At 39.6% G+C, this 14,251-nt stretch overlaps 1 non-coding gene across 1 annotated transcript; it reads left to right on the top strand.

Moving 5' to 3' along the window:
* Window positions 1–13,712: 13,712 nt before the first annotated feature.
* On the top strand, window positions 13,713–13,818 carry LOC132041476 (small nucleolar RNA R71). Its single transcript, XR_009411055.1, has one exon. It is a non-coding gene; the product is annotated as a small nucleolar RNA R71 (small nucleolar RNA).
* The last annotated feature ends 433 nt before the right edge of the window (window positions 13,819–14,251 follow it).

The following is a 14,251-nucleotide window of genomic DNA, read 5'->3' as shown; positions in this document are numbered from 1 at the left end:
GATTGGGATGATACGGATAGACGTGGGTGAATAGAGTACGTTTTGAAAATGAGATGAAGATAATGTTTTAAGAGGACTTCAGATACTTACTGTCGGAACAAAAGTGTTGTCTAATTGAACTTGGAAATAAGGACCTGACGCAAAGTATAAACAGATAATGGTATTGGATAGCTTAAGAGATAGTATGGAAGATGGCAATAGCTATGAAAAAGGAGCTCCCCCGGGGTGCTTATGAGACCCCGTAGGACTAGTTGAACATTCGAGGACGAATGTCCTAAAGGGGGGAAGGATGTTATACCTCGCATTTTGTATATTTGGATATTCCGAGTTAATGGCGGAAAGCTAAGGACAAGGTTAAATTTTTTTTTTTTGAATGCATAAGTTGCGTATTCATATTGTTATTGGTACAGAGTACGAAGGGTATATTTGGAATAAGGGAAATTAGAAGTTAAGAGTTGGAGAAAATATTTCATGAAATAGCCAAGAATGGCCAAGTGGCCGTGGGTCCCACCCATGGTTGGCCAATCCTCTTAAGCCATGAAGATGTGCATGTGGTCATATTATACTTGTAAGGGACTTGTATGAATATAGTCAAAGATGACAAGGCAAGAATTCATCTTTACTACTTAAGGGAAAATTCAAGAAGTTTGAAGAAACTTGGAGGGAATGAAAAAGAAAAATCTAGAAGAATTTGGAGGAAAAAAATGGCACATGATCAGCCACATGCTTATATTTATATATATATATATGTGAGTGATGACAAATATAAGAGACAACTCATCATTTCTAGCCTTGGAAATTTCAAGAAAAATGAAGACAAAGAAGAGAGAGGGAACGGCCAAAGAGGAGGAGGGGGGTGCCAAACGGCCTTTTGGAGTTGATCAAGGAAAATTATTTTCCTCTTGGTTCCCTACTAATTGGAAGGTTCTCTACTACATGGAGTAGTTGTTGGAACAAGAATACCATTCGTTGTTGCAATTCATCAAGCCTAGCCGAAGAATGAATAAGGCAAAGGTGGATGGAAGAAGGTGAGCTTTGAGCTTCTTTACATGTTTGGTAGGTGTTTATGCATGTTGTGATATGTAGAAATGAATGAGATACATGGAAGTGTGATGTTGAAGTGTAGCCGTGTATGTGTGTGTTTAACGTGTATATGTAGAGTTGTGTTGGAGTGATGAATTAATTGTGTTCAACATGTTTGTGTGTTGTTGTAATGTGTAGAAAATGAATGAAACTCATGAAGAAGAGTGTGATGGTGTGTTGGCCGAATGGTGGCTGCCTTGTGAAGAAAGAATGAATTAAATTTAGTTAGTGTTCTTGGCTATCGTTGTTGAGAATTATATGGTGAGAATGAAAGTTTAATGACTTATGTTGAAGTTGTAATATCGTGTGGGCTGATTTATAGGATAATGTGATTTCAATATAGCTTCTTGTATTGATGGAAATAATGTTGCTCACGTATGGAATTATTGATATAGTTCATGAATTCGGAAGAATGAAATGTGTTGCCATTGCTCTCATGGAATATGGTAAGTTTTATACGGGTGTATTGCATTGCATGAAATCATGTTTGAATGGTTTCGGATTAATATTTGAACGTATGATCGTTAATGTTGGATTGAATGCATGTAGTTATTTGGACGTAAATGTATTGATAAGTGTGTAGAGAAGGCTGCTTGGAATGTTTTTAAATCATGTTTGAATGGAATAAATTATTGGTGTTGTTTATATGATTGTTGGTATGGTTGTAAATGTGGATGATTGTTTTGGTTGTTGTGGATGATTGTTTTGGCCGAGTTGAATTCTCGGGGTTGATGGATTTATAGGGGAAATGCTGCCCAAATTTCCGTAGACAAAGTGTTAGTTTGAAATCGGATTCTTAAGTGCTTATGGCTAATGGTTGATATCCAATGATGTGATTGTAGATCGTGAGAAGCCAAGGCATAAGTTTGACATGTACCTCATCGTAGTAATGGGATGTTTTGAAAGGCACAAGCCATGGAGAGTACGTAACGACGAAGAGAAAGGGTGAATTACGATCTCGTAAGTCGTAATCGGGAAAGAATATTTTGAAACACGGTAACATGACCATTATTAGTGTAATAAGTGATAAATATCATGTATGGCGAATTTTGGAATATTTCGGGATTGAGCAAATTGAAGAAAATAAGTTCGACGAAAATTTGAGAAACACGGGACGGATTTTAGTCAACTTTGGAGACGCATATCTCATAGTATATGTGGAGTTTAAAGGTGTTTCAAAATCCTAAAATGAAGTTCGTCGAGTCTGGTTTGTAATTCAACAAACCGTTCATTGATAGGACATCGGAGTAGAGAATTATAGACGTTACAAACTGAAAATTCGACGCGAAACAGCATTCCGCGGTACCCTACGATCTTGGCTACGGTAGTGTAGCTACGGTGAAACCGACTTCGGCAGTCCGTTTTAAGGGACAAAAATCTCATTTTTTGTCGGCACAAAAGTCCCAATATTTCCGAAAATTCAGCACAAAAAAGGGAGCAAATATACCTCACAAAATGAGGATTTTGAGTGAAATTTCAAGTAATGAAGTACCATCGAAGTCGGGCAGCGCATAGTCACGAATATAATTTCATTTGGAATTAGAGGAGCATGGGAACAAGAAAATATTGAAGAAGGTAAGTTTTAATCCTCTTTTCACATGTTATGGATGGTTTATATGTGTTGTGGTGTGTGGAAATTCATGAAATATGGTATGTTGAAGTTGGAAATGTAGGTGTTGGCCGTGTGATGTATGGAATTGGTATGGAAATGGATTAATTTTGTTTAAGGTGTTAGTTGAGTTGTCGTGATCCTTATGATGTAAATGAGGGCTAAATGGTTTAAGTTGGCAATAAAATGGATTGTAGAAGGTTATGTCATTTTAGTGTGATTTTATGATATTATGGGAAATGAAGTTGTTAGAGTATGGATTGATGTTGTTGATCATGAATTTGTAAGTAGGAAATGTGTTTGATGGTTTTGTTATATATGTAAGACTTTTGGGTGAAATATGGAATTGATGGAATTATTGAATATTGGATATATGGCTTGGAATATTCTTGGCCTATGTTTGTATGATCTTAAATTAGTGTATGAATATGGAAATATTGATATTGACTTGAAAGTGTAAAGTTGGTTTGGAAGTTGTTGCATTATTCGGAAAAGAAGACTATTTATGTTAGAATGCGTTTTAGTCGATCATTGATGACTATTGGTATTGTTGTTTGGTATGGTTGTTGCTATTTGAGCCGGAGTTGAAATCTCGGGGTTGGTGTATTTACGGGGGAGATCTTTGTCGAAATTTCTATAGACAAACATTACTTCCCGACTTTGCATTCTTAAGGCTTATAAATGACATTTGGTACTTATGACCAATTGTAGATTTTGGAGGGAAACGGGATTTGAGTTTGGACAAGCGTAAAGCGAATAAGGTATGTAAAGCTTGCTCTTTCCTTCTCTTGGCATGTCCTAGGTATGTTAGGCTAAGATACGAGCTTTGGGGACGACTACTGCTCCTCGGAATCCGAGCTTCATTTTGACTACTTTTTCATTCGGTAGAATTGAATTAAAAATGTCTTGTTTGTTGAAATAAGTGCTTAAACATCCGTAGCTTGCCCAAATGATATTGGAGGGCCTAGAATCCTTTGTATATGACTTCGTAAGGCCTAACGACCATGGTTTGGGAGTGCCGCCTCAATTTGAGCGAGGTGGGGCCCACGCATTCGAGATCTCCCTATGTGCCTGTTTGGTATATTTTTGTGATTTTGAAAAGAGAACTTTTGACTATCGCTCCGATTACTATAAAATAGTTATTTTAACTACTTCGTTGAGTTTGATAATACATTTTGACACGCTAAGAACGATTTCGAGAAGGTTGTAACTTTTGTATACTAATTAGATAAATGCGAAACTTGTTTACGCACTTCCGTGTTAGTAAATATATTTGGTCATCGAATTTTGGAAGGTAACCTAATTGTTTATTTGCTCTTATGCATGTGATTTTGATATGTGACTATGACTTCGAGGTTCGGTTTGGTATGTTGAGTAATGTCGCTTGCTTGGATTCTTGGCCGCGGTAAGTGTGATATTGACCTCGGTAAGTGGATTCTTGGCCGCGGTAAGTGTGATATTGACATTTGGATTCTTGACCGCGGTATGTGTATGCGTGGTATTACCGCTGGGTTCCTGGCCGCGGTATATGTGCATATGTGGTATTACCGCTGGGTTCCTGGCCGCGGTATGTGTGTATAGGTAATATTACCGCTGGGTTCCTGGCCGCGGTATGTGAATATGCGATATTACCGCTGGGTTCTTAAGCATGGTATGTGTGTATATGTGGTATGTAATATGTGATGGTTTGAGGATATGATATGTGCGATCGGATGATACAACATGATATGTGGTAGGATGTATGATAACGTGACGGTACGTTTGTGATTATTATTATTTTATTTATTATTTTATTTATGGATCGGGCCGTACGTTCCTCGGCATTCGGTTAACGTCAGTTTCTATGACATGTTCTGTGTATATGTGAGTCGAAATGTTTTTCAAAATAAGGTAAGCATTTCGGGCATTCGATTTATATTTGCTAAGTCCCACGATGCTTATGATGACTTGTATTTCGGATTTAAGTATCCTAGTATTTGGGTTATTATGCTCACGTTACGGTACTACCTTACATCGATTATGATTTCGTTTTTTGTATTTTCGGCTTTGCATACTCGGTACATATTCCGTGCGACCCCGCTTTCTTCGGGGGGCTGCGTTTCGTACGCGCGGTACCCACGGATTGGTAGATGATGTTAGCGGAGATGTTCCGGCGGGATTGGCGAGCTCCATTTCCTCGGTCTTCTTTTGTATGGTAGTACGAGTGCGTTTGTGTGGTATCGAGATGTTGTGTAGAGACTTTGCGAGCGGTCGTGTGCGTGATATGTCGGTTTGTAATCGGCTATGTAGGCCGATATATTATTATGCATTATATTACGGATTTGTTGTGGCTACGAATTTTGTTTGATTTGAAGAGATGAAAGGCGGGTATATTTTCCGAAAAATTTTCACCTTTTGCTTATGTTATGTTTTGTGGGCCCGAGTATGGCTATATGTATTATGAAAGTACGGGTTTGTTCGGCCCTAGGTAAGGGTCGGGTGCCCATCACGCACCCTGTCGGATTAAGGGTGTGACAAATTGGTATCGATAGGTAGTTCGTCCTAGGGGTTGTGCAAAGTCGTGTCCGATGAAGTCTTGTTTATGGTGTGTTGCGCGCCACGTTTATAAACGAGGAGGCTAGTTTAGGATGGATTCTTTTCTTTCGTATACGAGATCGTGCCATAGAGCCAAGTCATAGGGAATGAGATTTCTCTTCTTGACCTTTGGTTTTCGGCGTGAAAGAATGGCATCGACGAAGGAAGTGATCGGCGATATTGGAAGTTACAAAGTACGCGAGGTAAGCAAAGGTATGACGGTATATGTCGGGGAAGATATTGAAATATGATCGAAATGTAAAGTTGAAAGGCGAAAAGGAAAGTGAATAAGAAAGTGTAACGTACGAGTTTGAGTTGGGCATACGAGGTACGTTTGTCATTTTCGTATGATTATTGATATTGGGAGCCTGTGAAGACGGGTGTGATATGATATGATATGTGTATATGTATGTTGGCCACTGTGAGGCATTGTTGGTATTTCCTGGACGTGCGGGCTTTGAGATAGTGACAATTACGGAGGAAACTGCGAAATTTTCCGAAAAAAAAAAAAAAAAGAAAAAGAAAATGAGATATGGGTTTGTAATACGACTTGAAAGGTCGCGCGCGATAGTAATAGTGAGATTAAGACAAGAGTACGAGAGGAAAAGAATTGTGATGTATATGAACGTATTGATAAGATAGCTTGTGAGCTATTAAGGATAAAGTTGATCGAAAGGGTAAAAAGGTTAAGGAGTGGTACACTATGAGATCGAATACGAACGGGACAATGTGAATATAATGAAGATTGTTATGAAATTAAGAAAAGCCTAGGGAGAAGATGACTTGGGAAGGGATCGGACGATGAAGAAGAAATATGGTTGGGAGATGAGACGGTATGTCATGGTAATAAAGGAAACCCCCCGAGATCTTTATAAGACCCTATGCGACTAGTTGAACATTCGAGGACGAATGTTCTAAAGAGAAGGATGTTATACCCCGCGTTTTCGGAGCATGAGTTTGACATGTACCTCATCGTAGTAATGGGATGTTTTGAAAGGCACAAGCCATGGAGAGTACGTAACGACGAAGAGAAAGGGTGAATTACGATCTCGTAAGTCGTAATCGGGAAAGAATATTTTGAAACACGGTAACATGACCATTATTAGTGTAATAAGTGATAAATATCATGTATGGAGAATTTTGGAATATTTCGGGATTGAGCAAATTGAAGAAAATAAGTTCGACGAAAATTTGAAAACACGGGACGGATTTTAGTCAACTTTGGAGCGCATATCTCATAGTATATGTGGAGTTTTAAGGTGTTTCAAAATTCTAAAATGAAGTTCGTCGAGTCTAGTTTGTAATGCAACAAACCCTTCATTGATAGGACATCGGAGTAGAGAATTATAGACGTTACAAACTGAAAGGTCGACGCGAGAAACAGCATTCCCGCGGTACCGCTACGATGCTACAGTGCTGCTACAGTGCTGCTCTGATGCTTGTAGCTACGATGAAACCGACTTCAGCAGTCCGTTTTAAGGGACAAAAATCTCATTTTTTTTCAGCACAAAAGTCCCAATATTTCCAGAAAATTCAGCACAAAAAAGGGAGCAAATATACCTCACAAAATGAGGATTTTGAGTGAAATTTCAAGTAATGAAGTACCAATCGAAGTCCGGGCAGCGCATAGTCACGAATATAATTTCATTTGGAATTAGAGGAGCATGGGAACAAGAAAATATTGAAGAAGGTAAGTTTTAATCCTCTTTTCACATGTTATGGATGGTTTATATGTGTTGTGGTGTGTGGAAATTCATGAAATATGGTATGTTGAAGTTGGAAATGTAGGTGTTGGCCGTGTGATGTATGGAATTGGTATGGAAATGGATTAATTTTGTTTAAGGTGTTAGTTGAGTTGTCGTGATCCTTATGATGTAAATGAGGGCTAAATGGTTTAAGTTGGCAATAAAATGGATTGTAGAAGGTTATGTCATTTTAGTGTGATTTTATGATATTATGGAAAATGAAGTTGTTAGAGTATGGATTGATGTTGTTGATCATGAATTTGTAAGTAGGAAATGTGTTTGATGGTTTTGTTATATATGTAAGACTTTTGGGTGAAATATGGAATTGATGGAATTATTGAATATTGGATATATGGCTTGGAATATTCTTGGCCTATGTTTGTATGATCTTAAATTAGTGTATGAATATGGAAATATTGATATTGACTTGAAAGTGTAAAGTTGGTTTGGAAGTTGTTGCATTATTCGGAAAAGAAGACTATTTATGTTAGAATGCGTTTTAGTCGATCATTGATGACTATTGGTATTGTTGTTTGGTATGGTTGTTGCTATTTGAGCCGAGTTGAAATCTCGGGGTTGGTGTATTTACGGGGAGATCTTTGTCGAAATTTCTATAGACAAGCATTACTTCCAACTTTGCATTCTTAAGGCTTATAAATGACATTTGGTACTTATGACCAATTGTAGATTTTGGAGGAAACGGGATTTGAGTTTGGACAAGCGTAAAAGCGAATAAGGTATGTAAAGCTTGCTCTTTCCTTCTCTTGGCATGTCCTAGGTATGTTAGGCTAAGATACGAGCTTTGGGGACGACTCTACTCCTCGGAATCCGAGCTTCATTTTGGCCCTTTTTCATTCAGTAGAATTGAATTAAAAATGTCTTGTTTGTTGAAATAAGTGCTTAAACATCCGTAGCTTGCCCAAATGATATTGGAGGGCCTAGAATCCTTTGTATATGACTTCGTAAGGCCTAACGACCATAGTTTGGGGTACGCCGCCTCAATTTGAGGGAGGTGGGGCCCACGCATTCCGAGATCTCCCTATGTCGCCTGTTTGGTATATTTTTGTGATTTTGAAAAGAGAACTTTTGACTATCGCTCCGATTACTATAAAATAGTTATTTTAACTACTTCATTGAGTTTGATAATACATTTTGACACATAAGAACGATTTCGAAGGTTGTAACTTTTGTATACTAATTAAGATAAATACGAAACTTGTTTACGCACTTCCCGATGTTAGTAAATATATTTGGTCATCGAATTTTGGAAGGTAACCTAATTGTTTATTTGCTCTTATGCATGTGATTTTGATATGTGACTATGACTTCTGAGGTTCGGTTTGGTATGTTGAGTGATGTCGCCGCTGGATTCTTGGCCGCGGTAAGTGTGATATATTGACCTTGCGGATTATTGACATGGCTTGGCGCGGTAAGTGTGATATTGACATTGGATTCTTGGCCGCGGTAAGTGTGATATTGACTTGATTCTTGACGCGGTATGTGTATGCGTGGTATTACCGGCGGGTTCTCTGGCCGCGGTATATGTGCATATGTGGTATTACCGCTGGGTTCCGGCCGCGGTATGTGTGTATAGGTAATATTACCGCTGGGTTCCTGGCCGCGGTATGTGAATATGCGATATTACCGCTGGGTTCTTGGCCGCGGTATGTGTGTATATGTGGTATGTAATATGTGATGGTTTGAGGATATGATATGTGCTGATCGGATGATACAACATGATATGTGGTAGGATGTATGATAACGTGACGGTACGTTTGTGATTATTATTATTTTATTTATTATTTTATTTATGGATCGGGCCGTACGTTCCTCGGCATTCGGTTAACGTCAGTTTCTATGACATGTTCTATTCCCCGTATATGTGAGTCAGAAATGTTTTCAAAATAAGGCTAAGCATTTCGGGCATTCGATGATTATATTTGCCTTACATCTTTTATGATGACTTGTATTTCGGATTTAAGTATCCTAGTATTTGGGTTATCATGCTCACGTTACGTATACCTTACATCGATTATGATTTCGTTTACTACTTTACGCTTTGCATACTAAGTACATATTCCGTCTTGACCCCCCACTCTTCGGGGCTGCGTTTCATGCGCGCGGTACCCACGGATGAGTAGATGATGTTAGCGGGGAGATGTTCCAGCGGGATTGGCGAGCTCCATTTCCTCCGGTCTTCTGCCGAGTACGAGTGCGTTTGTGTGGTATACGAGATGTTGGTAGAGACTTTGCGAACAGTGTCGTGTGCGTGATATGTCAGTTTTGTAATCGGCTATGTAGGCCGATATATTATTATGCATTATATTACAGATTTGTTGTGGCTACGGATTTTGTTTGATTTGAAGAGATGAAAGGCGGGTATGTTTTCCGAAAATTTTCACCTGTGCTTATGTTATGTTTTGTGGGTCCAGTATGGCTATGAGTATTATGAGAGTCTGCGGGTTCGCTCGGCCCTAGGTAAGGGTCGGGTGCCCATCACACCCTATCGGATTAAGGGTGTGATAGGGCGGGCCCGGATTGGTTGGGTACTTGTCCGTGGGCCCGCAAGACGTTCCCTTGTATAGTTCTAGTAACCTGTTGAAAGAACTTAGTATGGTTAACAACCCGACTCCTAGATATGATTACTCACTTATCTGTTGAATGCGAATGAGAAATCATATGTATATGATTCCGATTCGTGACTATGATGGCTAAAGTTCTATTTGACAAGTCCCGAGTACCGCTCGAGAGAGATTTGAATTGACTAATGCCATTGGCTTGTAAATGATAGCTTGTTTGATTATCCTGTTAAGTCTGCTCGTACATAGTATTGTTACTTCCTGCGCCGAGTCCCAGGCCGGGTACTACCGTGCACACAATCCGAAATATGATGAGCGTCTGATATATGATATGATACGAAGTATGTCAAGGCTCGCCTCTTTCTTCTAAAAGTATGATTCCTTTCTTATGAATCCAACAGATGTTTTCCAAATGTCCGACGATCCCCTTATGCGAATCCATAAATGTTTTCCAAGAATGTCTTTATTCTCAAAAGCTAGAAATTTGTGATTCATATAGTTCATGATTCAAAGACATGACTTCTTTCTTGGTAATCCATAAATATTTCTCAAAATTTCCGAGTCAAAGATTTATAATTCTATAAGCTTTTATGACAACAATAACGGACATGTTTTTACGATATGAATAAGAATGTTTCTACGATGATTTTAATTCCAAGGCATGCTCTCTTTTCCTGATGACCCGTAAATGTTTTTCTAAAATGTCTGTACCTTTCCAAAATAGAGGTTTATGTCTCCGATATGATTGAACTAGAATGTCGTACAACCGGTTTTGTTCCTAAAAGGATCCGAGGTCTAGAAATGCCCGTAACTTTCGTAAAAAGAACCGGATTCCTTTGAAACGTTCGTAGGAAGTCTTGTAATGTATGATGACTTTGATTCTTCATAGGCGGGCTCGGAATGATTTGATATACGGCTATGGTTCCTATGATACTTTAATATACTTATGATATTTGATATGTTTCCGAGCACCGTCCAAAAGATTTTTGATATAACCATTGCCCGGATTTTGAATGACGATATGAGAAGGTTGAGCTATTTCTTGAGTTCCCAGTTTTACTCATGAATGAAGTTTAATTTTTAAGGATTCCGAAGTATATGAATTGATGCCTTATGATCCTACTCTATGTTTCCTCGTGGTGTTGTTCTTCATTGGTAGTCTCACCTTATAATAATTATTCCTTCAAGGTGAGACAAAACGACCACGATTATTCCATAGTATAATCGGAGGCTACCGACCTTACGTCACTCCGATAGATACACGACTTTCCATAGGCTCTCCTGCATGCTATGATACATGAATATGATATATGAATATGATATATGTATATGTATATGGGAATATGGAAAAGGGCGAGAGCGTTATATACGCGTAACCACACGATCGATTGGTATAATATGACATGATACCGTCCGGACGCGGATGCCGGACGCGGGATATGTGGTTATGGATCGGGCTGCACGTTCCGCAGCAATATATTATATGGATCGGGCTGCACGTTCCGCAGCAATATATTATATGGATCGGGCTGCACGTTCCGCAGCAATATACTATATGGATCGGGCCGTACGTTCCTCGGCATAATCATACTATTTCTGGATCGGGCCGTACGTTCCTCGGCATTCGGTTAACGTTCGCTCATATGATGTGTTTGATTTCCCGTATGTATGGGACAGAAATGTTTTTCAAAGGAAAGTGAAGCATTTTGGCATCATGATTATCCTAAATGTCTTTTGTACCTCTTATGCATGATTCGTATGTCAAATGTGAGTACTTTGGGTATTCGGATTATTATGCCCACTTTCTGTACTCCCTACTTCGGTTATGATCTCGTTTTCTGTATGCTATGCTTTACATGCTCAGTACATATTCCGTACTGACCCCCTTTCTTCGGGGGCTGCGTTTCATGCCGCGCAGGTACAGACAGATGAGTAGAAGATGTTAGTAGCAGATGGGCCAGCTGGATTGGCGAGCTCCACTTTCTCCCGGAGTGCTGCCGAGTCAGAGCATTTATGTTATGAGAGTCTGTTCCATGTTAGAGACTTTGCAGACAGTGTCATGTGTATAGTATGTCGGTCTATAAGCGGCTCCATAAGCCGATGTGCTGTTATATGTATATTACAAATGCTGTTTGATATAACAGAAGGTGAAAAGCATATTTGTTTCGGAAATAGTTCCATTATGTATTTATGCTATGATTAAGGGGCCAGTCTGATTACGAGTATATGATAGTCAGAGGGTTCGCTCGGCCCTAAGTAAGGGTCGGGTGCCCATCATGCCCTGTCGGAAATTAGGGTGTGACATGCTTAACTTTTCATAATTCACTTTTAACCCCCAAACTTTTCCTTATTCCAATTTTGCCCTTAATACTCCATACCAATAAAAAGATGAATATGCAACTTGTGCATTAAAACAAAATTAACAAAACCGGAAATTAAAAGCCTTGTCCATAACTTACTGCAACCAACTTAAAATATTCCAATGTGCAAAATACGGGATATAACACACAGGTAGACAGGGAGATGGTGCGGATACATAGGAGCTATCAGCCGATTTACAGGAGCCCTCCTTTATTCCGGAGGTGCTATTGATTATTCTTTTGGTACATATGTATATATTCATGATTTGGGCACGACGGGGTCCTGTCCCGTCCATATGTCTAGTACTCTAGTAGAGGCTCATAGATACGCAGTGTGGGTAGTATGGTCTTACAGTCTTCATGTATATGCATGTATATATATTATTTTGATAGCCGAAGGGCTTATGTCTATAAAAGTATGTATGTTCCAAATGATGATAGTTTTCTATGATTATGAGTAAATATTATGAATGAGAGCAGATGAGTAAAAAAATGAGCGGTGTTCGGTGGTTAGCCCCGGATACCCGTCATGGCCCGCGGTCGGGTCATGACAGACAGCTTCCAAAAAGGGGAAATTAAGAGACAGCTGCTTCAACTGATCATAAAATTTCTCGAACTTAGCATCCTCCTTCTTCTTTACCAACCTCTGGGGAAAGGGAGGTTTAGCCTTGAACAGCTGAGTCAAAGGGCGGAGAGCCCCTTTCACAGTCTGCTTGCTTGTGTTATCAGCATCCTTCACTATCTCTGGAATATCAGCAACCTTCTTGTCAGCAGGAATCTCATCAACAATAATGGGTGCTTCAGACTGCACCTCATCCTCTTCATCTATTGTCTCAAGATCAACCATCTTCTTATCAGCCCCTTGGAGTATTTTACCACTCTTAGTAGTGATGGCAAACACACGGTCTACACCGCCTCCCCCATTCTTTGCATTTGGAATAGTGTCACTCAGAAGTGCTCCCTTTTTGGTAGGGTGCTGCTCTCTAGAAATATCCCTCATCTGTGATTCAAGCTTCTGAATAGCCACTTTATGAGAACCCACTGTCTCTGTCAGCCCGGATAAAGTCCTCTCAGACTTAGACTGATTTGCCAGAATCTTCTCAAACATTGATTCAACCTTCGAACTACCTTGCTCTGTTGACTGCCTTTTCGGTGGTATATAAGGATTGGAACTCTTGTTCCCAAAATTATTGCTGTTGTTGTAGCTCCCTTGGTTCGCACCACCATAATTATTGTTGTAGTTCCTAGAGTTGTTATAAGCACCCTGACCTTGGTGAGGTCTCCATTGATTCTGACTCTGATAACCACCTTGGTAGTTCTCGTCTCACGGTAACCCCCTTGAGAGTTATTAACATAATTAGCATCTTCAACCTGCATAGGAGGCCCATCATGGAATGGACCATCTTGAGTATGGTACATACCTTTTGGTAAAACTTTATTTTCCTCACAAACATTGACCTTCTTGATCTGGGATTCATCAAACTTCTTCGTCAGCAAGGAAATATTTGTTGCAAGTTCTGCCAATGTTTGCTGGGTATCTTGATTCTCCTTCACTATATTCTGGATCATAGCATTACCAAACGGTACCACATCAGCATTGTTTGAGTGCCAAGCCTGATTATGAGTCGTCAGCTTGTTAAGTATGTTGGTCACCCGTCTATAAGATTTGTTCATGAAACAACCATCAGCTGCATTATTAGCAACTGACTGCGTCACTGGATCTAACCCTCGGTAGAACTTCTCCATTAGTATGTGATCCGGAAAACCATGATTTGGGCTCTTCTGCAAATACTCCTTGAATCTCTCCCATGCTTCATATAGTTGTTCCCCCGGTCGCTGCTTAAATTCATAGATCTTGTCACGAATTTCAGCCTTCTTGCTAGGGGGGGTACCATTTTGTGAGAAAAGCAGCCACCATCTCTGCCCATGAAGTAATCGAATTTTGGGGCAACTTCTCAAACCATGTTCTTGCCTCTCCAGCTAAGGAATATTTGAATAACCTCAACCGAATAGCATCTTGTCGAACGTTGTTCTGGATGTGATTAGCATACACATCCATAAAATTTTGCAAATGACATTGAGGGTCATTCTCGGTAGAGTTCCGAAAGTATCCCTCAAGCTTCAACAACTGCTATAGGGAGGAGTCAATTTTCACAGTAGTAGCTCCAATTCGAGGCTGAACAATAGCAGATGCATAGTCCTCCTCTGGAACAAGATCAGCGAAAACATTCTCATCATCTGAATCATTCGCCTAATTGTTCAACCGATTACCACAGGTTTACCCGGCATGTTGATTTCTTT

Source organism: Lycium ferocissimum, unplaced genomic scaffold (assembly GCF_029784015.1).
Source record: "Lycium ferocissimum isolate CSIRO_LF1 unplaced genomic scaffold, AGI_CSIRO_Lferr_CH_V1 ctg10357, whole genome shotgun sequence".
NCBI classification, from domain to species: Eukaryota; Viridiplantae; Streptophyta; class Magnoliopsida; order Solanales; family Solanaceae; genus Lycium; species Lycium ferocissimum.
This window is presented reverse-complemented; position numbering and strand designations above follow the sequence as displayed.